The sequence below is a fragment of the Pleurodeles waltl genome, chromosome 1_2, assembly GCF_031143425.1.
Source record: "Pleurodeles waltl isolate 20211129_DDA chromosome 1_2, aPleWal1.hap1.20221129, whole genome shotgun sequence".
Lineage (NCBI taxonomy): Eukaryota > Metazoa > Chordata > Amphibia > Caudata > Salamandridae > Pleurodeles > Pleurodeles waltl.
The window spans coordinates 949,388,566-949,409,839 of NC_090437.1; the positions used below are offsets into that span (position 1 = coordinate 949,388,566).

General features: G+C 45.5%; 1 protein-coding gene across 5 annotated transcripts in view; it reads left to right on the forward strand.

Moving 5' to 3' along the window:
• SGCZ (sarcoglycan zeta) overlaps positions 1-21,274 on the forward strand; it is a 4,310,842-nt gene that overhangs the window by 3,338,595 nt on the left and 950,973 nt on the right. The gene's annotated exons all lie outside the window — the stretch shown is intronic.

The following is a 21,274-nucleotide window of genomic DNA, read 5'->3' on the forward strand; positions in this document are numbered from 1 at the left end:
TAAAAATGATTCCTCACATGTGTGGGTGCCCAAAGCAGAGTCATCCTAAAACGTATTAAAAGAAACAACACTTCTAAACATGCCTTGGTGCCTCCTCAATCTCTACACGTTTTAGGCCCTTCCATGTCTCAGACACTTGGCCTACCCACACAAGTGAGGTGTCATTTTTATCGGGAGGCTGAAGGGAATGCTGGGTGGTAGGAAATCTGTGCCGGTGTAGTGATACCACACGGAATTGTGAGGAAAATTTCATCATTTAGCTAAATTTGAGGTTTGCAGAGGATTCTGGGTAAGAAAACTTTGGGGGATATATGCAAGACACATCTCCTTGCACTTCCCTGTGTGTCCAGTTTTCAGACATGTCTGGATTTGGTAGGTTTCCCTAGATGGCCACTGAGCCAAGAACCAAAACCCCAGGCTACCCTTGCAAAACCAGGTTGTTTTGTGACTGATAATTTTGATGTCTCCACAATTTTGGGCGATTTCCTGTAGCAGGCACTAGGCCTACCCACACAAGTGAGGCACCATTTTCATCAGATTTGGGGAAATGCTGTATGAAAGGAAGTATGAGGCTCCCCATAGATTACAGAACATTTCATCACAGAAATGCAAGGAAAATGTGTTTTTGACAAATTATGATGTTAGCAAGGGATTCTGGGTAACAGAACCTGGTGACAACCACACAAGTCACCCGATCCTCGATTCCCTTGAAAATCTAGTTTTAAAAAAATGTACAGGGTTCCTAGGTTTCCTTAGGTGCCAGCTGAGCTAGGGTCAAAAATCCACAGCTAGGCACATTGCAAAAAAAGGGTCAGTTTTCAATGGAAAAATGTGATGTGCCCACGTTGTTTTTTGGGCCAATATCCTGTCACAGGCACTAGGCCTACACACACAAGTGAGGTGCCATTTTTATTGAGATACTTGGAGGAATGCCGGGTGCAAGGAAGTTTGTGTCTCCTCTGAGATTCCAGAACTTTCCCACAGAAATGGGAGTAAAATGTATTTTTTTTTTAGACATGTTTTGAGATTTGCAAGGGATTCTCTGTAACAGAACCTGGTGAGAACCACACAGGTCACACCATCTTGGATTCCCCTGGGTGTCTAGTTTTCACGAATGTACAGTTTTGCCAGGTTTCACTAGATGTCAGCTGAGCTAGGGTCCAAATTCCCCACAAAGACACATTGCAAATTAAGGCGCAGTTTTCAGTGGAAAAACGTGATGTGACCACGTTGCGTTTTGGGCTGTTTCCTGTTGCGGGCATTAGGCCTACCTACACAAATGAGGTACCAATTTTATTGGGACACTTGGGGGAAGGCTGGGTGTAAGGAAGTTTATGGTTCCCCTCAGATTCCAGAACTTTCCATCACAGAAATGTGAGGACAATGTGTTTTTAAGGCAAATTTGGATGCTTGTAAGGGACTCTAGGTAACAGAACCTGGTGAGAGCCACCAAGTCACCCCATTCTGGATACCCATGGGTCTCCAGGTTTAGAAAATGTACAGGTTTGCTGCTTTTCCCTAGGTGCTAACTGAACTAGGGCCCAAACCCCTCAGCTAAGCACATAGGAAATAAAGGATCAGTTTAGGTCCGCGTTTCGTTTTCGGACACACAAGTGTGGTACCATTTTTATCGAGAGACTTAGAGGAAACCAGACTAGTAGAAAAAGTGTTATTGACAATTGTCTTTCTCTGCAAATGCACTTTCCAGAGCTCATTCTCAAGAGGCGGCCAAAACAAATTTGGTAAGTCTGTCTGGCATGGATTTACAGATGGGGAGACAGAAAAAGAAAACTGCTATATTGGCTCACCTCAAGACCCCTGGCAGGGTGAAACATACCTGAAGTGGCCAACTTGAGGGGCTCTATGCAGAGCTCCTCCCTAGGTATTACCTCGATGTTCGCTGAATACTGTACTGTGGTATACACAGCTGCTCTGCAACCTGATTCCGAAAGGGCTGCTCCCCTTCTAGATGAGCTACCCCTTTGTCACCTAAAGAACTCTGAATGACAAGCACTAGACCAACCTATTACGTTGGAGGAGATTGGAGAGGCAATCTCAGCTATGAAACCAGGCAAGTCAACAGGTCCAGATGGCTATCCCACCAAATTGTAAGCAAAATTTAGGGATCTTCTCACCCCCGCTTACTGAACCTCTTTGAAGAGAAAATGAAGGTGGGTACCTTCTCCCATGACCTTTATCAGGCCGCCATAGCGGTCATACTGAAGACATAACCCCCGTCCGTTTCCTGTGCCGATTATCGACCTATCTCACTTATCAATGGTGAGATTAAAATGTATGCTACCGTACTGGTCAACCGCCTGCGACAAGCCATGGGGTTCTTAATCCACCCAGATTAGTGCAGATTTCTGCCCATTCATAGCACACGACAATGCGTGCAGCATTAGCACATTGCACTTTCCCAACCACACTTTCTCCCAACTCCACTGGCCTTACTCCTGGTATATTTGAAAAGGCGTTTGATACAGTGGACAGGGAACATCTATTCCGAGTGCTGGAGAGGAACGGCTTTAGACCACGCTTTCTTCACCTCGTACGACTGTGTTATGCAAACTGAACAGCTCATGCACAGGTGAATGGAGTGGTCTCAGAGGCATATCCCATCTACCACGGTACAGGACAGGGTTGCCCCCTGTCCCTCTTCCTCTTTGCACTGGCCATAAAGCCTCTGGCACGGCTTTTCTGCCGCAACACACAGTTCAGTGTATGGAAATGGGACACAGGTCAGGAGGACCGAATTGCATTGTATGCTGAAGGCGTACTAATATACCTCTCAAGTCCCACAGACAGAGCCCCTTGTTGTCTTTACATCTTACAACTATTTGTAGAGACCTCAGGCCTAACCATCCACAGGGCCAAATCGTTTCTGGTGATCTTGACAATTGGCCGTGGCACTGTGGACAGGCAAACAAACATATCAGTCTGACTCCTTAGCTTTCAGTAGTTGATTATTTGCATAGCCCTTGACCCATTACTCACCTGATCCCACAACATTAAGCTGAAAGTTTGCAAGGTTAAAACAGACCTTATCCGGTGGCAATCCTTACCATTAAACATCATGAGTCGCAGTACATTACCAGATGATGGTATTACCCTGCTTTCTATACATATTTCAACATTTTCCCATCAATATATCCAGCCACTGGTTTCAGGAAATGGATTCCAGGGTCATCGCCTTCCTCTGGCACAACAATAGACCACGCTTGGCTTTGCGCACCTATCAGCAGACACCACAAGAGGGAGGCTGGGCGTGTCCAACTTCTACTTCTACTACCTAGTGTCCCAAATCCTAGTTGTTAACGACTGGCTCAAAGGGGGCTGGTCTGACCCAGCTTACTGACAAGAACTCACTATATTGGGCCTCCTACCCATCTTGGAGCTGCTTTACAATGGCACCATCTACGTATGTATCCCAGAGCTAACTAGGGTGGTATTTTACGGGTGGAGAGCCACACAGCGACACACGGAATAGTGAAAGAAAATCACTCAACATGTGCCCCCTGTGGCATGGTAAATGGTTGCAGGGTGTAGCTGCCTCAGAGAGTTTTACTTGAAGGGACACCATAGGAGTCACTCTTGTGTGAGATGTGTGGATGAGCACAAACATGACATCTTTCAAAGAACTCCAACAGACCTATGCACTATCCAACACACAATTTCACAAATTCTTGCAGTTGCATCGCACGTTGAGAGTACACATTCCCCCTGAAACCTCCATACCAGAATTTAGCCCCTTGGGGTAAGGGAGAGGTCTCTCAGATATAAAGTTGATTCTGAATGCATCGGAGACTCGCCTTCCCTTTCGGGCCCACTGGGAAAAGTGGGTTGGACCTTTGGAGGAAGAGGACTGATGCAATGCATTGGTGGTGCCTAGAGTCAAAATGATCTCTGCTTGGCTAAGGCTGGTGCAGGTTTATGATCCGCACTGTACCTATCTTACTCGTGTCAGACTACACAGGACAGGTCTTCTGGCCAATCCAAAATGTAACCGCTTCTCTCTCCTTCGCCAGACAACCTTTTCCATATGACCTGGTAATGCCCAGTCACAGCGCGCTATTGGAAGGCGATCCTAGCTGAGCTTTCTAAGGTGCTAGGTCAAACATTGAACCTCTCCCCTCTTTGGTAAAAGAGCTATTATAGTGAACTGGAGGGCACCTGGCCTTCCCATGGTTTCAAAATGGAGACAAGGGGTTGATTGGTGTGCCAGATGGAAAGGCTGGTATACATACCACGCGGATGTCCCAAAAGACATTCCAGGATCTGGAATAAATGGTTTGAAGGAGCTGGAATGGACATAGCACTGTGATAATATTGGGGTGAATTGTCCTATTATGGGGATGCTATTATATTCTTGGTATGGCATGATTTTAGCTACTATAAAGAGGATACATGAACTCTGGACTGGGAGGGTCAGTATTCATGTAACCTGTAATTATGACTTGCCTTTCCGTAAAACAATAAAACATTTTTGAAAAAAGTCCACAAAACATGATTCAAGGACTTGAATCACAGGTAAATGTTTAGATGAACCTAGCCACTATCAGCATGAAAAAAGAAAGTACACATAAAAACCTATATGAACTTAATCTAAATCAGTCATCATAACACAGTAATAAGCATTTCATCATCAAAAATACTTTATTTTATTGAACATTAATCATAAAAGCGCATATACAAAAATAGGGAAGTATAAAAACATTAAAGTATTTTAAAAATTAAAAAGGGAAATATGTCCGGCAATGGACAGTACATTTTAAGAAAGAGGCAACTGCGAAGCAATTCACGGGATGCCTAAGAGACTGAAGGAAAATGACAGCTGGGCTACATAGTCAGAAACTGTGCACTTTCACAATTGGCAAAAGATAGAGCCTACATTATTTAACATAAAATTTGCAGAAAAAGTGAAATGTAAAAAGTTGTATTAGAAAGATCATCCCAAGGACAAACAGGAAGACCGTCTCCCACAAAAGATCCCAGGGAAAAACATAGTAAACTGTGTATGGATCCAGTTCTGAATCTCAGATGTATGACCTCTCCCAATGACTGGCAGTATACAGTAGATATGGTAAATATCACCAGTGGTCTTTAAGATAATGTATTGCTTGTTTGTAGGTTTGGCAATTTCCCTAAGATCTTGTTCTGTATACTTGACATCCAAAAAGCATTCTTCAGCCACGATTATCAAGCATGGCCACACTGTTGGCATTGATAAAGTGGGATGACCTATCTAACTGAAGAAAACTATTTTTCATATAGGAAATCCATGGAATATTTATCCCTTAATCACAACTAAGGCAATCCCTGATCACTTGTAGGTAAAAAGTTTTCTCTGCACTTTTCCAGATGGATGGCCAGGGGTGAAAGTTTGACAAGGCCCTTGATATAAGTGAGTCTGAATTTCTCATGGCTGACAAAGTGAGGGCAACAAGGAGGCTGGGACAAGAGTTGATTTTCTTCTACTTGGATATTGCCAACGTTAACGTAGCCCAAGAAACCTGCTATAGGGACACATTGTGTTTGTATATTTCAGGGAAGGCTATGGTTGACCTACCTCTCTCCCTCCCCCATATTGGGATTGGGTTGAAAAGGGCACACAAATGCTTAGGTTTTAGAATACATTGTGTCCATATCCCACACAAGGAGATGTATTTATTGTTTGCTTTTTATGGATCTTGAGTATTCTACTTTAGCAAATGAGAACAGTTTTCTCCAAATTCATGGTTTTTCATAGTACTATTATCTGATGTCAAGCCACCATACACTTCAGCCCATTGTTTATGCCAGCTGAGTGCACCACATATAATCTGCCATGCAAACGTATCTGAAAATGCTCTTCCAAATACAATATCAAAGTGGGATCACACTGTTCTGTAAATATGGAACCTAAGAAGACAGAGTTGGGAACACAAGATGAATACAAAAAAGCATATAACGTACTGTGATCTCAGACTCAGGCGACCTTTTTCAAATCACAATGAGTTGGTGGGTTCCTGCAAAGAACACAGTGATCTTCTTGCAGTATGTACTTCCACTGCCTATTAAATTAAATATACAGCTATTTGCGGAAAAGTTAATAGATTTATTTGCTTACTTGTTCAGTGCATTTTGAAATATTAAGTTTTATCCCCTTGAGAAAATGTCATCTATCAAGCAATGCTTTGTTTTCTATATCTATGGCATTATCATCTGTCAAATGTAATCTCACTGATAAATCAAATGTCTGATGCAATCTGTTTGCCCATGGGACCCGCTGGCGTCGCTGCATACCTGAAACACAAGAAAACACATTACGCAAGCATCAGGCTTGCCTTTCTGCAAAGACCTACACAAACAAATTTATAGCTGTAAAATTGGTTTGTCAAACGAAAAGCCAAGTAGATCAGAATTGGACCAACATTATTGTTCTAACTTCAACCAACCAGAGCACATCATTTTCAAACAGTTTTGAAATTATATTACTGGTGTATTACAATTCTTATGCTTACTGACTATAAAATAATATAGGGCTCCTTGCTTCTCATTTGCACATTATCAGTTTACAGTTTAAAAACAAATCCTGAGGGTTTCGCAATCAATATATTTGTATTTCCACTGATTTCTTACACATTTAAGATACACATTAGGAGCACGGAAATATCTCTTTTAAAATGTTATCACATGCATTTTATGGACAATGTATAAAGAAAAGGTCAGTGATAATAAAGACTGCCACATTTGCGTCGATTTGGCAGTCACAATGATCAAAAAATAATGCAAAGCAATCTATTGATAGTTTTTCTCCATTTTACAGTTTTTGGTCCTAATCAACTTTTTCATAATCCAGTACATTCAACAGCACATAAAAAAAGATGAAAAACAAATTTACTTCATATGTGGTTTCTTACAAATTAGGAAATTGTATAATTGGTAACTTTTCTAATTTGGAAAATAGGCCATTCTGATCCATGAGTTGAGAATGCAAAGATGTCCCATACAAGTTAGTCAAGCTGCTCAGAAACCACACTAGTGGTGTGGGATGTAGTTCACACATTGTCACAGAGGGTACTGCTATAATTTGACTTAACATAAACACCATTTAAACACAGCAATCCACAAAACTAATGGTGCTAATGGTCGCTTTGACTCTCATTTAGTAGCTGTGAGAAAGTGGCATATTAGTTGAAGCTCCAGTCAAAAGTTTCAGTAATTTAATCCTGAGCTTAACCCCTCGTAGCTGTGGCACAAAGCAGACAGTCTTAACTTAGAAACTTAGAGAAAATGTGCAATGCAATTTGGAAGTACAAAAATTGTTAAAAGTCAACAAAATAATATTCCTACATGAATTAATAAAAATAACTAAAATGGAAGCAGAATGACACCAAAACACCAAATATCCAATTAGGAGAGATATGAATTTTTAACGGTTTAAGTGAAAATTGCTGCAAAAGGTGCAAAGCATCGAGTAGTCAATGGATATGGTAGATGGAGAGCTTGACTCAATTTGAGGCCAACAATGATGAAGCATGTGTCTGATATAAAAATTTGAAGAGAGAATGTTATTTTTGAAAGAAAATCTATGCCATGAGGCTGCGGTCAGATACTTTTTGCAGTCAGTTCCCTTGAAGAAAAAGAGCAAACGTTTTAAAAACATTCCCAAACTTCTTTTATTACCCGAATCCTTACAGGAACACACTTCCAAGGCTTCCAAGACACTCCTAGTTCCTTCTGACCAAGAGATTAAAACTTCACTGGGTTAACTACATTTGCAGACGTTCCCATTGCATACTGTAAACAGGCCCAAAATGCAATGTGTCGGGTCAATCCAAGATGGCAAAGCCCTTCAGCAACACTAGGCTTGAGTTCTTAGGCAGAGTGTGTGACTGGGGGGTCTACTATAGTAATCCTCCAGCACTCTCATATCTAACATTACAATCCAATTTGAAGCAGGAACTGTACCCACAACAAACCCAGCGACACAAGTATGGTACAACAAAAGCGTAGCCCACCAGCAAACGGTGATACACAATAGTTGTCCTTGCATCCTGTTTGGTTCCTTTGAAGGGTGAATACATTTGTCATGTACTACAAGCAGACTTGTAAAGCATAGCCCCCCACTCTTCATATTACATTGAGATCGGAGGAATATTTTCGGCCTATTCAAATCATATTGTACAACTCTTCCTGGGCTGAGCACTAACTGTAAAAAGTTGGAAAGTTGATGCAAATTAACTTCTAGGAACGTCACACAGGAAAAAGGTGACTTTCTAAAAGCTACTCTTCCTTTAAAGTTATAAAAAATACCACTGTTAAACTGGATTTTTAATATGTATTAAAACTAGTGTTTATTTTTCTAGCTTGTCCCATTTCTCAGATGACAGTATTAGTATTTTAATCAGGAATGCATAGGAGAGCTAGGCATGCCACCATGAAAATAGCTTGTAGGGCCTTATCAATGTGGGAACATAGCAATATTACATCTCTACATGTCCTACTTTTTAATTGTGATGCACCCTACCTTATGGGCTACAAGGGTACATAGGGAGGACTTACGAACTTATGAAAGAGATTTCATTTATCTGCCATAAAGGCTATTTTAATTGGTTGCACTGTAGGTTTCATATTGCAGCATTCTGATGGATACAACTACCTGTGGATTCCTCACCTAATGAATATTCCCATGGCGCCAGCATTCGACGGAAATCTTCTTACTAGTCTCTGCACGTCGACGAGGACGTCCCTCTAGCCCACGCGACGCCGTCTGACGTCATACAGGCAATAAGAGGTCCTCGACGACGTGCCGACGTCAGTTCCCTTTTTTCCGTGCATTCGAAACGGTTATCTTCGAGGGAGCAACTGTTACTTTTGTGGTTACAGTGTATTTTTGCTGCGTAGTCTTTCGCTGTGGTAATAATGTCGCAGAGAAAGTCTGGATTCAAGCCTTGTCGTGAGTGTGGAGGCAAGATGTCAGTGACGGATCCTCATTCCGATTGCCTTTGGTGTTTGAGCTCCGACCACGACGTCTCGACTTGTGATTCATGCCAGCACATGAATCCAAAGGCCCTCAAGGAACGTGAGGCGAAGCTGTTTATGGCGAAATCGAAGGAGAAGCATCACAAGAAGTCTTCTTCACCAAGACATCGGCGTCATCGAGACTCCCGGCGCCGTAGAGAATCTCGGCGTCATTCAAAGGAGACTCGTTCCAGGTCTTCGGATCGGCGCCGAAGGACATGGGAGATCAGTCCCACGGTTACGCTGCATCCTTCGACGCCGTTGCCCTCTCCGGCGTCTCCGACTTCACCTGGACAGGCGTCGGTGATTGAGGTATTGGAGCCTCAGGTGTTTTCTCCGGCGTTGCAGACGTCGAGGCCGGCGTCGGGGTCGCCTCCGAGACAGGTACCCCAGTATCCGGCTTTTCCCACCCCTGGAGCCGATAGTTCCGCATTCTTGAATGCGATGTATGCCATCTTCCAACAGATGGCTCCAGGGGGTGCTCCGGCTGGGCCTTTGGCCTTTTCATTGGGTGATCCTGCGCCTCTTCGGCCGGCACCCTTTATGCCCTTTCTCCCTTTTGGGAACGTGGGCTCGGCGCCAGTGTCGGCGCCGGTGGCCGCTCCGGTGGCTTCAGAGGGATTGGCCCCGGGGATTTCCATCCCGTCGACGTCGACGTCGGGATTTCTGCCTGTGACTCCGGTGGGTCCATCTGCTTCGACTGCTCTTTCGTCGGCGCCGAAGTTACCTGTGGCGCCGGACGCGGCGTCGGTGGCTTCTGAAGATCGGCGCCGATCTTCGACTTCGGCAGAGGCATTGTCGACTCTGCGTATTGAACAACGGCTTCATTCGAGGAGACGTGCTCTCCGTGTATTAGAGGAGCAGGAGTACCAACGAGCCCTGGAGGAAGGAGAGCTAGAGGACTCGGGTGATGGGCTGCGTGGTCTGGAGTCGGCCAGTGGGCTGGACTCTTCCCCTGAGTGGGATCTTTCGTCCCCGGGAGAATATACTGAGGAGGCTGCTTCCTTTCACGCAGTGGTACGGAAGGCAGCTAGTTTTTTGGACCTGCCTTTGCCGGTGGTGGAGGCTAAACAAAACCTTCTAACAGAGGTGCTACATCCGGCCTCAGCTGCGGCGGAGCCTCTTTTGCCATTTAATGACGCTCTGCTGGATCCGGTGTTAGAGGTGTGGAAGAGGCCGGCATCTTCCCCAGCAGTTCACAGAGCCGTGGCCAGGAGGTATCGGGCGGCTCCGACTGACCCTGGTTTTCTGTCTAGGCACCCTACGCCGGAGAGCTTGGTGGTGCAGGCCTCCTGTTCATCCAAGTCAGCGCCTGGTTCTTTCCCGACGGTGCCTGGGGACAGAGATTCAAAGAAACTAGAGGCGCAGTCCAAGAAGATTTTTTCGTCCTGCAGTCTGGCGTTGAAGGCCACCAACGCAACCTGTATCCTGGGGAGGTATATTCATGCTCTGATGGATGACATTTCCTCATCATTTACAGAGCTTCCCCAGGGTCTTTTGGATGTTGTTTCAAATGCCCAGGCTGCTGCGACCCAGATTATCCAGACGGGACTGGATACGACCGACTCGGTAGCCAGAGCAATGGGCACAACTGTGGTGGCAAGGAGGCAGGCCTGGCTCCGTAACTCGGGCTTTTCTGCGGATGTACAGTCCACATTGTTGGATCTCCCATTTTGATGGGGACAAACTGTTTGGAGCCAAGGCTGATTCGGCCTTGGAACGTTTTAAGGAGAGCAGGGCCACGGCTAAGTCGTTAGGGCTCCAAGCTCCTTCTTCCACGGCCTCTTCCAGATTTTTCAGGAGGTTTCGTGGATTTGGGCGTGGCTCTTCCTCCTCTTCCTTTCGGGGAAGATATCAGCAACCTGCCTCTTCCCATCCCTATAGATCTTTTAGAGGGAGAGGTAGGGTCCGCACCAGAGGAGCCTCTCAGCAGCACTCTGCCTCTTCCTCATCCTCTGGCGGGGTGCACCAGGGGAAGCAGCCTTAGGCTTCCACCATTTCCCACTCACTCCTCTCCTGTAGGGGGAAGATTACAGCATTTTCTCACCAAATGGAAGACTGTTACAACGGACACTTGGGTTCTCAGTATTGTGGGAAAAGGCTACACCCTTCCCTTTCGGGAGTTCCCGCCCCTCATCCCGCCCCGCCCTTCTTATTGTTCAGAAGAACACCTCCTGTTGCTAGAACAGGAGGTACAAGCCCTCCTTTCAAAGGGCGCGGTGGAGTTGGTCCCAGAGCAGGAAAGGGGTCGAGGATGTTACTCAAGGTATTTCCTGATTCCCAAGAAGGATGGTCGTTTGAGACCAATCCTGGACCTGAGGATCTTGAATTGGTTCCTCAAGCAGGAAAAGTTCAAGATGCTGACCCTAGCACAGGTGCTTTTGGCGTTGAACAAGGAAGACTGGATGGTGTCTGTCGACTTGCAGGATGCTTACTTTCATATCCCGATACTCAAGTCACACAGGAAGTATCTCCGGTTTGTGGTGGGATCGCAGCACTATCAGTTTGCGGTCCTTCCGTTTGGTCTTACTTCAGCACCTCGAGTCTTCACGAAGGTGATGTCGGTGGTTGCGGCAGAACTCAGAAGGAAGGGGATAGCAGTATTCCCTTACTTGGACGACTGGTTGATCAAAGCCAAGTCCCCGGAGCTTGTGTCGCATCATCTGCAGTCAACAACCCAGTTGTTGTTCGACCTGGGTTTTTCGGTGAACGAGCCCAAATCTCACCTAGAGCCCTTTCAGCGCCTCCTGTTCATAGGGGCAGTACTGGATACAACATTGGGTCGGGCCTTTCCTCCGCCTCAGCGGATTCAAGATATTCAGGATTTGGTTCCAATGTTTCGAAATGGAGCGGTAGTTCCAGTCCTCAAGGTCCTTCGTCTGCTCGGTCTGTTTGCCTCCTGCATTCTGTTGGTCACGCATGCTCGCTGGCACATGAGGGCTCTTCAGTGGTGCCTCCGAAGGCAGTGGTCTCAACACAAAGGGGATCTAGAGAGTACTGTCAAGATCTCCAGAGATGCTGCTGTGGATTTGAAGTGGTGGATTGCAAGCAACAATCTTTCACAAGGAAAGCCGTTCCAGCAGTCGCCACCAGTGGCCACAGTCATAACGGATGCTTCCACTCTAGGGTGGGGAGCTCATCTGGGGGATCTGGAGATCAAAGGTCTTTGGTCTCCAGAGGAACAGATGTTTCACATCAATCTGTTAGAGTTACGGGCTGTACGTCTGGCTCTCAAGGCCTTCCTCCCTTCCCTTCGTGGTCAGTCGGTACAGGTCCTAACGGACAATACTACCATCCAGATCAAGTCCGTTTAATCTTCCAGAGGTGGGGGTTTCCTCGGGTAGATCTGTTTGCCACTCGGGAGAACGCGCATTGTCCGTTATTCTGCAGCCTCCAGTATCCGATGCAGAGAGCGTTGGGGGACGCGTTTCAAATAACCTGGTGCGGCCAGTTGCTTTACGCGTTTCCTCCCATACCCTTGATTCCTCGAGTATTGAGGAAGATTCGCCAGGACCGGGCTCTAGTCATCCTAATAGCTCCGGATTGGCCAAGGAGGGTATGGTACTCCGACCTTCTCCAACTCTCAATGTGCCATCCGCTCCGTCTCCCTTTCAGGGCAGACCTCCTCTCGCAGTCGCAGGGGCAGGTTCTACACCCCAACCTCCAGAGTCTGCACCTACATGCCTGGAGATTGAACAGGGCAACCTGAGTTCCTTCTCTCTCCCGCCTGAGGTAGTGGATGTTATATTAGCGGCCAGGCGACACTCCACTAAATCTATCTACGCTAATAGATGGTCTAAATTTGTGGCGTGGTGTGGAGAGAGGCAGATTGATCCTTTGCATGCTCATCTATCGGACGTTTTGTCTTTTGCTCTGTCTCTAGCGCAGAAAGGTTGTGCAGTGGCTACCATTAAGGGTTATTTATCGGCCTTGTCAGCCTTCATATGTCTTCCAGACCAACCATCTTTATTTAAATCCCCTATTGTTATCAGATTCTTGAAAGGTCTTCTAAATAAATATCCTCCAAAGCCATTCGTTATGCCGCAATGCGATTTGTCCTTGGTCCTGACTTTCCTTATGGGGTCCCCTTTTGAACCTATGCATTCTTGCCCCTTAAGGTATTTGGTTTTAAAAACAGTCTTCCTGATAGCTATAACATCAGCAAGGAGAGTGAGTGAGTTGCAGGCCTTATCAGTAAAGCCCCCTTATACAACTTTTTATGGGGATAAGGTGGTGTTGAGGACCAAGGCTGCTTTCCTCCCGAAGGTTGTTTCACCTTTCCATTTGGCTCAGGCAATTACTTTGTCCATGTTCTATCCTCCGCCTCATCCTTCCAAAGAGGAAGAAAGACTGCACCGTCTGGACCCAAAGAGGGCGTTGAGCTTCTTTATTGATAGAACAAAGGATTTCAGGCTGGAGGATCAGCTGTTTATGGGATACGTGGGCAAGAGGAGAGGAAAGGCAGTCCACCAGAGAACACTATCCAGGTGGGTTGTTCTTTGCATTAAAATCTGTTACTCTTTGGCAAAGAAGGATCCTCCTGAGGGCATTAGAGCTCATTCCACCAGAGCTAAGTCGGCCACTTCGGCCTTGGCCAGAGGTGTTCCTGTGGTCGACATCTGCAAGGCCGCAACTTGGTCGTCCCTTCACACTTTTGCAAAACATTACTGTTTGGATTCTGAGGTTAGAAGGGACGGCCATTTTGCACGGTCAGTGATGCAGGATTTCTTGGTTTGACCATTTAGGCACCCACCGCCGGGCGTGGTACTGCTTTGGGACTCTATTCATTAGGTGAGGAATCCACAGGTAGTTGTATCCATCAGAAGAACGAGTTACTTACCTTCGGTAACGACTTTTCTGGTGGATACATTAGCTACCTGTGGATTCCTCATGGTCCCACCCGCCTCCCCGTTGGCTTTCTGGTCTTACCAAGTAATCCTTGAGATTTCCGTCGAATGCTGGCGCCATGGGAGTATTCATTAGGTGAGGAATCCACAGGTAGCTAATGTATCCACCAGAAAAGTCGTTACCGAAGGTAAGTAACTCGTTCGTCAGGCTGCAATGCTATGCCTGAAGCACTGTTTTTTGTCACACTAGTGGGTTTCACAATAAGTGCAGAAGTCTACAAGTGACATTTAACTTTTCATGCTATGAATGTATTTCCACACCATATGCTGTATCCTTATAGAAATGTTAAATAGGTCAAGCTAGGACTAGCCAACTTTTTATGTTTTAGCGTTAAAAGCAAATGTACTGGGCACTGAACAGCAGTGCCCCAGTGTGCAGAGTTTGCAAACCAGCAATAAAGTCTGGTGAATATTGGGGGTGATCATGGAAAAAGAAGACTTTTCCACAGTAGTTTAGTCAGAGAGGAAAACTGTATAAGAAAGCAGAAAACATAAAAATGCAGTTAGAGAAAATAATAATGTAAAAGTCCAAATCAAGTTCAACTGACCTCATGAACAAAATCTAACAAGAAGTTAGTAAAGATTTCATTCCGCAATAAGTAGGAATTCCTTCTCTCTTCTGAGTTGCAGTTGTATTCTGAAATGTCCTTGTGCTGAGAACACGTTAATAAGAAGTGTCAGTGCCCAAAGTTTTTGTTAGAAGCCCACAGATGGCAGTGACAAACGTCAGAATTGCTGAATACCAATGCTGTGTAGTTTTAATTCCACCTCTTGTCTCTTTCATCTGCCACCAAATACTTCCTGCCTCTTTATTTCTCTCTTCCATGTTCTTTTCCATCTCTCTTATCTCCCCTTGTCACTGTCTCTCCATCTGTATCTTCCTCTTTCTTTCTTCCTGTTGGATTCTTCTCTCTCTTTCTCCTGGTCAAAGTTTGATGAGGGAAAATAGTGCATTTGGGTCCCACTTGCAACAACCGGCTCAGATTAAGCACTGTAGCATGTTAGTGGGGGCTCCTATACCAACACATAAGTATCTCGCATTCCCATGTTCAACTTTCCCAAAAATATATTGCATCACCTGCTTTGAGAGAGTACCTTATAGCAGAGGAGTTCTTCTAGAATGGTTAACCTCTCGAAATTAATATGGTGTCATTAGCAAGAAAGAGCTCTACAGCAATTCATTATTAAGCAAATCTACTATTTGTAGGGCCAAAACATTTTAGAAACTTATAATTACAAGACATCTATAGCTACACAGATTGGATAAAGTTACATATTTGTATTCCACCCATAAGCAATCACAACACAGAAATCCAGACTCTTAAAACACTGACATCATGATAAAATTCTTCACTGGAAATCTCAAGCAGGTGGCTCTAAAACGGTACCAAGATCAAGATACAAAGAAATAAACTAATATACTATCCCAGCAATGTGAATATTGTCACCCATAATACATGACCTAACAACGGACAGCGTTATTCCGTACATGGTAGTCTTGGCACTGAATACCCATGCCTTACTCGCAGTTGTAGTCCCAATGAGCATTTTGATGATTTTTGGGGTTTAGCTAATTTCATGTACCATTTCTTATACTTGCAAATACGCAATTATTTCACGTAAATTTACTAAACATTGTTTAAAACGTTTTAGAGAAAGCAAATGCCTACTAAAGACCTGGAATTCTGTCTTATGGTTGAAATGAATGACTAACATGAGCAGCACTGAGTTATTTAACCTAATTTCTTAACACTAAAGAAACTCGTAGATAACACATAGGCGAATGTAGCTGCTGTATTGTTAGAAATCAACACAGCAGGGTGAGGGGGTTGAGTGTCCCAAGTTACTTATGAATAATGTAAAGAACTTACAACATCCACGTGTGTAGCCCTAAAGAGCCAAGCAAAAGTTTTTTTAATTGTCATTGTGATAAAGTAACATGAGGTAAGGCTGAAGGTCTGCACATAGGAAGACTTTGTGGGTGGAGAGATTCAGATGAATCATACAAGTCACAGAGTAAAGAGTGGAATGTCCAGACCGCATTTTTATTATTCAAAGAAAAAAGATGAATGAAAAGGGAGAAAGTGCATTTAACTATAAATAATAAAACCAGTGTTTCAGTCGTGAACCTTGACAGTGTTAAGATAATTACCTCCACTCCAGATTTTCTCCTAGTAGGAGTAGGCTGAATCAATGCCTAAGCGTCTTTGTGAGTACCTTTAGCGATGAGATTGTGCAAAGGAACATGGCCCACAAGTGTGAGCTGTTGGATAAGGATTTTGTGCTAGGCACAGGGATACACCTTTTACCTTTAGGCTAGGGGCCTGACTAAGGGTAATGTGGTAATGGGAAATAATTTGATTGGAGTAGGAGGTATTAAACACGTTAATGAAGGACTCTCTAGCAGCGTAGAATATTCCAGCACAAAGATCTCTTCACATGGACACCATAGTACTGGTAAATCAGCCACAGAATAATGCATAATCGAACCAATCTAAAAATTCTTTGCATGTCTGTTAGACCTGACAGCTTTAGGGTGATCACCCCTAACTTTTTGCCTGCCTCCCTCCACTTTTTGGACACTGTTTTTGCTAGTTTTTAGACTCTGCGCACTTTAGCACTGCTAACCAGTGCTAAAGTGCATATGCTCTCTCCCATTAAACATGGTAACATTGGATCATACCCAATTGGATTATTTAATTTACTTTTAAGTCCCTAGTAGAAGGCACTATATGTGCCCGGGGTTGTAGATTAAATGCTACTAGTGGGCCTGCAACACTGATTGTGCCGCCCACTAAAGTAGCCCCTTAACCTTGTCTCAGGCCTGCCATTGCAAGGCCTGTGTGTGCAGTTTCACTGGCAATTCGACTTGGCATTTAAAAGTACTTGCCAAGCCTAAAACTCCCCTTTTTCTACATATAAGTCACCCCTAAGGTGTGCCCTAGGTAACCCCTAGGGCAGGGAGCTGTGTGGGTAAAAGGCAGGACATGTACCTGTGTAGTTTACATGTCCTGGTAGTGTAAAACTCCTAAATTCGTTTTTACACTACTGTGAGGCCTGCTCCCTTCATAGGCTAACATTGGGGCTGCCCTCATACATTGTTGGAGTAGTAGCTGCTGATCTGAAAGGAGTAGGAAGGTCATATTTAGTATGGCCAGAATGGTAATACAAAATCCTACTGATTGGTGAAGTTGGATTTAATATTACTATTTTAGAAATGCCACTTTTAGAAAGTGAGCATTTCTCTGTACTTAAATCTTTCGGTGCCTTACAATCCACGTCTGGCTGGGTTTAGTTGACAGCTCCTTGTGCATTCACTCAGACACAACCCAAACACAGGATACTCAGCCTCACTTGCATACATCTGCATTTTGAATGGGTCTTCCTGGGCTGAGAGGGTGGAGGGCTTGCTCTCGCACAAAGGACTGCACACCCCCTACTGGGACCCTGGCAGACAGGATTGAACTGAAAGGGGACCTGGTGCACTTCTAAGCCACTCTTTGAAGTCTCCCCCACTTCAAAGGCACATTTGGGTATAAAACAGGGCCTCTGCCCTCCCACCTCAGACACTTCCTGGAGAACAAACTTGTAACCAGAACCTGCATCCTGCCAAGAAGAACTGCCTGGCTGCCCAAAGGACTCACCTGACTGCTTTCTGAGAAGGACTGCTGCTTTGCTGTTGCCCTGCTGCCTTGCTGCTCCCTGGCTGTGGTGAAGAAGTACTCTCCAAGGGCTTGGATAGAGCTTGCCTCCTGTTCCCTGAAGTCTCAGGACCAAAAAGACTTCTCTCTTGCAACTGGACTCCTTGTGCAGTGAAAATGCGATGCGCAACTGGCTAAAAACTACGCACAGCCTGTCCCGAGGTGAAGAATTCACTGCACGCCGAACCGGAACGACGTTGCTCGACTTCGCAAAGAAAATATCGACGTGACGCCTGCGGTGCGACCGGAACTTCGACGCACAGCCCACCAGATCGACCCACAGCAGACCTGGGACAACGCCGCCCGACTTCCAGAGGGAAAATCGACGCAGCGCCTACCGTGAGGGAGAAATTTCCCCGCACCACCCACAGGAACGACGCAGAGCTTGTCACAAGCCCAGGATTCCACACACAGACCCCGGGGCGTCTGAAAACCCCACAAGCAGAAGAGGACCCATGACCGAGTGCCGGAAATCGATGCCCAGTCGTTCCTGCGTGGAAACTAAACGACGCATCGACTATGTGCGGCCCGAGAAATCGACAGACACCCCTTTGTTTTCCCACTTCTCCTCCTCTGCAGCCCTTTGCGGAGATTTTTCACGCAAACCAGGTACTTTGTACTTGAAAGAGACTTTGTTTGCTTTTAAAAGACTTAAGACACTTTACATCACTTTTCAGTGATATCTTTACATTGTCTTATTGCATCTTTGCTCGTTTTGACCTGCGAATATCCAGATAAATATTATTTTTTTCTGAACACTGTGTGGTGTATTTTTGTGGTGCTATATTGTGTTATTGTATGATTTATTGCACAAATACTTTACACATTGATTCTAAGTTAAGCCTGAATGCTCAGTGCCAAGCTACCAGAGGGTGGGCACAGGATAATTTGGATTGTGTGTGACTAGAGTGAGGGTCCTTGCTTGGGCAAGGGGTAACCTGACTGCCAACCAAAGACCCCATTTCTAACAATGTCACTTTTCTATAGAAAAGAGTTTGCTAGTATATTTGGTCAGAAAACTTCATCCCACGAAGGCTTCACACAAGTGGCACAACTTTTTGTCCATCACCATGGTACAGTGAGAAAGGCACACTTAGCCCCTTCAAATTTTCCTGCTGCAGGATCTGTATTCAAGTCTACTAAAACACTAAGGCCCTCATTACAACCCTGGCGGTCAAAGACCGCCCGGGCTGTTTTGGAGTTAGCACTCGCGTATTACAGTTGCACCACCGGGACCGGCGGTTTACCGCCACGTTGGTCCCGGTGGATTTAATCCTCCAGCAGCGCTGCCCAGGGGATTACAAGTCCCCCTCACACCAGCCTTTTCATGGCGGTAGGAACCGCCATGAAAAGGCTGGCGGAAAGGGGAGTCGCGGGGCCCCTGGGGGCCCCTGCACTGCCCATGCCTTTGACATGGGCAGTGCAGGGGCCCCCTGCCACAGCCCCCTGGAGCTTTTCACAGGCTCCTGTGTTGCGGCCGACAACCCCGCTGGGCCGGCTTGCGGAAACTTGGTTTCCGCCCGCCGGCCCAGCGGGGATGTTGTGATGGCCACCGCGAAAGTGCGGGCGCATTGGTGGCCGTGCCTCCGCCTGCCAAACTTGTAATGAGGGCCTAAATCTAGAAGGGAAAACCACCTCATATTCACTGCTAAAATGCTTCCCCCCTTGCTATACATCATATTAAACTCATGTTAAAGAATGTTGCATCTCTATTTTGCAACCAAATTAAAGCACATCTAGCATATTGTAAACTAGAATTGTGACTGTCTCTTGAGAAAAACCCAGATCTCATCAGCACATAATCACATCCTAGAATCATGAAAGCTGAGAAACTGTTGCATTTTGCCAGGCAACAGAATTATTTGATAAGGGATTCTGGTGGCATTATCATTCAGAAGTTTCTACACACTTTTCTCTGTAACATACCCAACTAAACCTGTTAATTCAGATGTCGCACATCCTCTCTCCTGTATGGGGTGCCTAATAAGGAGTTTGCGGGCCACTAGCCTACATTTCAAACTTCACTAAATAACATTCCATGATCTCCCTTCCCACTAGCATCTTTTAAACTCCTTCAAACTAGGACATTTAGGGTGTCATTATGAAGTTGCCGGTAAATCCCACTTACTGCCATGCCGACTGATGCCAACATACCGCCACCATTGCGGATATCTGCCAACCATATTATGACACAAACATACCAATCCATCACTATACAGCCACACACACAATTCTGCCGGCCCAAGGTCAGTGATAAAGTGGTGGTATCAAAACCCACACCATTACGCCAACAGAACAACATCCACAACATCATGACCCACGAATCAGCACGGCGTACATTTAATGGCAATAAACCATTGGCGGTACATACCCCTGCACTCAAAATACACACACAAATACAAAACAACACAACATTGGTCAATTTAAACTAATCACACCTGTAACCCATACATACACCACACCCACACCACTATAAAACACACACCCACATTATCCACAGCCCTTTACCTTTACAAACCATTGGCACAAGACAGACACCACGGCCACAGACAAGACCAGAGACACACACCACCTACACCTATACGCCACCCACGCACCCCACATCACACATCCCAACACACCACCCTACATACCCTCACCCACACTACTCATACCACACTCATGGCACCACAACAACACCCCAGGTTCACTGAGGAGGAGCTAAGGGTCATGGTGGAGGAAATCATCAGAGTAGAGCCACAGCTATTTGGAGCACAGGTGCAGCAGATATCCATTGCTAGCAAGATGGAGCCATGGTGGAGAATCGCGGACAGGGTCAACACCGTGGGACAGAACCCGAAAATAAGGGATGACATCAGAAAGAGGTGGAACGACCTATGGGGGAAGATGCATTTCATAGCAGCAAGACACCAATTCGCTGTACAGAGGACTGGGGGTGGACCACCACCTCCTCCCCCACAACTAACAACATGGGAGGAGCAAGTCTTGGCAATACTGCATCCTGAGGGCCTGGCAGGAGTGGCAGAAGGACTGGACTCTGGTAAGTCAACTCTTTATTACTGTCACCCCCCCCTGTTGGACTTTTGCCCTTCTGTAGGGTCATCCCCTATCTTTTTGCCTCCTGCCTCCTATTTGTTCTGACCTGTTGCTGTTGGCTTTTGAACTCTGAGCACTTTACCACTGCTAATCAGTGCTAAAGTGCATATTCTCTCTGTGTAAATTATATTGTTGATTGGTTTATCTATGATTGGCATATTTGGTTTACTAGTCGGTCCCTAGGAAGGTGCACTAGAGGTGCCAGGGCCTGTAAATCAAGTACTACTAGTGCGCCTGCAGCACTGGTTGTGCCACCCACATTAGTAGCTCTGTAATCATGTCTCAGACCTGCCACTGCTGTTTCTGTGTGTGCAGTTTTAAATGTAAATTTGACTTGGCAAGTGTACCCACTTGCCAGGCCTAAACCTTCCCTTTTCTTACATGTAAGACACCCCTCAGGAAGGCCCTAGGTAGCCCCAAGGGCAGGGAGCAGTGTAGGTTAAGGACATATAGTAACGTGTTTTATATGTCCCGACAGTGAACTACTGCTAAATGCTTTTTGCACTGTTGCAAGGCCTGTCCCTGTCATAGGTTATCATGGGAACTACCTTTAAATATGATTAA